The 4,215-nt window shown below is 31.2% G+C and overlaps 1 long non-coding RNA gene across 1 annotated transcript; it reads left to right on the top strand.

The window, feature by feature from the left end:
* The first annotated feature begins 9 nt into the window (after positions 1-9).
* On the top strand, positions 10-3,036 carry LOC306983619. The gene is made up of 5 exons (XR_013794400.1): positions 10-77; positions 340-1,648; positions 1,721-1,870; positions 2,235-2,366; positions 2,930-3,036. It is a non-coding gene; the product is annotated as an uncharacterized lncRNA (long non-coding RNA).
* Positions 3,037-4,215: the final 1,179 nt, after the last annotated feature.

Genomic DNA, 4,215 nt, shown 5'->3' with positions numbered 1-4,215 from the left:
TGTGTTTCCTCAGCAACTCACCACTATAAATAACGAAACCTCCAGGTAATCTTTGTAGTTGCCGGAGTCATTGTAAGGTATGGTTTGGAGTCTATTTCTTCATCTACACAACTTTTAGAAAATATGAATTTAGTTCTTTAGTGAATTAAGCAAGAACTTTATTTACATTGTTCCATTTCTTTAGATAGAATAAAAAGATATAACAGAGTCATATGTCTTAAACACAGTTCTTCTAGTTGTTTATGGAAAACTCCTCATTAGTGACATCATGGTAAAATCATGAAAAATATATTTGCAACACTTCAGTATTGTCTAATATAGTATGTTTTGTTTTCTCAGATTTGATTAAACAATGGACAAAATTATTAGCTTAATCAACTTAAATGCATTTAAGTTTAATGAGGACGAATTAGAAATACCATTTTTTAATATATCTTTTCGTGTTGGTGAAACATTAGTTAACAGTCTAAAAAAGTTAAACTCTACATCTGAACCATTAGTTATTGAAAATTATGAGATTATGCCTTGTAACAATTATTTAACAAACCAAATTGTCTGTTATATTCTAGTTTGGTCAACGCACAAAGGTTGGAAAAGCAGAGGTTTAGGGTTTTATTTTGGCTCTGGCCATGTAATAACCGCTAAACATGTCGTAGAAAATTACTATTGTCACAAAAATGATAACATATACGTGTTATTTTCAACTTTTAAAAACACATTAATATATAAAGCCCAGAAAATCTTCCCTGAAAACCATCCCATATTGTTAAACTACGATATTGCTTTTATTGGATTGCAAGGACGGTTAGATCCATTACAAAACCTAAAATTAGAAATAGGAAGGTTGTGTGATGATGATGTGCTACATTTCTATATATTAGAGTCAGGGTGTTTCATAAAAAAGTATTGTACAATAAAAATACCTAATACAAATATGACGAATCAAATGTCTTGTGAAGAATTTATAATTTCGAAAGCAGGTAAAGAAGGGGACAGTGGGACTCCTATTTTCTCAAGCTCTGGTAAATGTGTTGGAATATATATGGGTGCCTTCAATGCAATCAACTCATCAAAACCTTTAGAATATGGCAGAGCTTTATCATTGGACATTATATTAAACATATCTCATGATTTACTGTAACTAATGTCATCTAACCTTTCTCATTTGTAGGCTATTTCTTCATCTTTATGTAGGCTACTTCTAACTAAAATCAACTAAAATTAATGAATAAAACTATATTAAAAGATATATTTAAAAAAATTAAGAAACAACTAAATTATTAAAACTTTCACTAAAATGAAAGTGAAAACAGAAAATATATAAAAAAATTATTTATACTAAATAAACATATTATAATATAATAAAATATTACTTATACTTGTATTACGTATTACATATAATATAAAACATATGCTATAATATAAAATGAATGATACTAAAACTGAATTAATTAATTATTAATTAAAGTTTGTGTTTAATATTTTTAATTTGTCAGTATACTGACAAATTCAAAATGTTTTACTTTGAATATTTAAATATTTGACTCTTAAGCTTAAATGGCATGGCTACAGTTGGTATAGCAATAGTATTGTCCATTGTTTGGCAACTACCCGAAGAGAGATCTCGTCTTGCCCTCAACAAAATCTTGTAAGTTGTTTGTCAAAACAACAAAAATTTGGTTAAATTATCAGAATGTCACATTCCTAATGTACTTTACAGGTGACGTATGTTGGTCTGAAGTCAAGTCAAGTCATCTACATGTACATCTAATGTAGATAGTTTCAAAGCAGCTTTACAGAGATAAAATGGAGCGAGTGGAATCTACATAAAGGAGGTGCAGGGTCAGCAGGGATAATCTTGAAAGCTTTGGTAAGGAGAAAAAAAAGTTACATAAATTATTACTGATTGTTAGGGACAGAAAAAAAATTTGGTATACAAGATTCAACACATTTTTCAGTTTAGTGTCATTTAATTTGAAATTACTTAAACATCCAAGTTGATTGTACTTAAAAATTTAAGACAGCAAACTTTTTTTTACATTGTGTAACCAATTTTTTTCAAATCTTATTGTTCGTTTAGTGTGAATTTGGTGTGAGAATCCAGATGAATACTTTTAGAATCTTTGCAAAGATGTATTTATTTTCTATTTATATTGACAGAATTTTTTAAATAAATGTAAAGATCTGTTTCAAGATATCGTTCTCCCTCTATCTTTCATGCTGAAAACATCTAGAATGACCTTCAGACTGCATACGTCTCTTCCGGGTCAAGTTATGATCATACGATCTCTCTTTGCCAAATTACAATCCCCTACCAATACAATGCAAGCTGCCAGGAGAGAGATTGTGTCTTGCCCAACACAACAGTAAGTCTTTCAATCAAATACTGCAGATAAAAATAAATCAAACAAATTAAATGTTATTTACTTATTGCATGAAAGCATGCATGATATCTTTTTCAATAATTGTTTTTTTTAAATTGCATTTAGTAATTCAATGTTTTTTTGTTGCGTCAGTGTGTTGGCATACACTCATCAGAAACTTTGCAAAGATAAATTATATAAAATATATTTTTATTTCAAATTAACAAACATATCTCATAGCTCAACAAGGAGGAGCTTGCACATAATAGAAAAAAACTTTCTTTTGAGGCCAAATGCAAAGACAAAACTTTTTTTAATTTACATCGTCGTGTCGTAAGAGACAATAGCACACTTTGTCTGTTTTTACCATATTTCATCAAAGAAAGTAAGCCCCTCTCTTTGTTGAACTTTGATATGGTTTTAAGCTTCCCCAAGCAATTTTTTTTATGAATTCAGTATTTGGTGTGGACGTTTTACAGAATTTTGGCTGTTTTTGAATATTTACAGAAACAAAATGGTAAATAATACGATCTCAAGATATTCTCTCTCTCTCTCCCTCTCTCTAGGAAAATGACGCTGACTACACCACACTTCATCTCTCAGTGTCATGTCAAAAATACAATCACCTACAACCATCACATTTGGGTCAAGCCACAACCAACAATCTCTCCTTGAATAATATAAAAAAATAAAAATATATACAAATGTTTTTGTTTTTTCGTTGAATAAATAAATGGTGAGCATTGCGATGTTACAGTAAGAAAAACAGTGTGCTTTTCACTACTCCCAAAGTGAATGATTACAGAAAGAATACATTAAACATTGATGGAGCAACAGATTTTATGTGAAAATAAATCATAAAAGTGCCATAAAAACCAGCATGAGGCAGAAGACACACAGTTCTTCTCTCTGTTTATGTCTATGATGAGTCACGCAGGTACTGGGCTCCTCCGCAGTGGGGGACCAGTCTAGTCCCAATATAAACACTTATTATAGGTTTACCGGATTCAGGTTAAGACAAAAACATGGTTTGGAAAATGGATTCATCATGTAGCCTAGTCGCTTATTATATACATTTTGTACATTTTGAACACAAAAAAAGTTACGGACTACAGCTTTAAAGAAGCATGTTGGTTAACAATGAGTAATCAGGAATTATGAATCATGGCATTTCATGATTCTCCAACTAGTTTCACTTTTACTCTTTGTCCTCCCAAACACAGCTCATTGTGCTCTTGCCTCAGTAAAAGTATAAGTTTCACTTTACTCAAAAAGAAACTCCCATGTACAACTCATGAATAGCTACTGATGAGTTCAGATCAATCACCAAGATCATCATTATAGGATTCTCCAACTGTAAGGGCCACCCATTGGCCCAACGACGGAATCCAACGGTGTGGGTGAAGGTATAATGCATGTATGTCTTTTCAGCGCTCTTTTAAAGTTTACTTTATTTATTAGAATTTAGTTTCAATATTACTTTATAGCTATACGCTTAATCTGGCTCCAATTTCAAATGATAATCAAATATATGATTTCATTTAGATATTTGATTATTCTGGGCTACTTTCAATTATTCGTTCATTAAGGGATCCGGTATCGCTTTGAGATGTCACGTCGCGAATGTGCGCTCACATTTCTGTGGAAGTGAGACACAGAATCACTGCAGTGATTTGGTTGCTGTACAGCAATTGAACTCAAGTGGACATTTGAAAATCTCTGTGAAAAATTTGTACAAAAGCAATAAAAAAACATAGGAACAAAATCCTGACTGAGGTTATCATAATTCATGCATGAAATGGTTCAAATGTGCATAAACAATTAATTCCATACTTTTCTCCCACCTTGTACT

The sequence above is a fragment of the Phoxinus phoxinus genome (genome assembly GCF_949152265.1).
Source record: "Phoxinus phoxinus genome assembly, chromosome: 16".
In the NCBI taxonomy this organism is placed as follows: Eukaryota; Metazoa; Chordata; class Actinopteri; order Cypriniformes; family Leuciscidae; genus Phoxinus; species Phoxinus phoxinus.
Note: the sequence above shows the minus strand (reverse complement) of the source record. Positions and strands in the feature narration are given on the sequence as shown.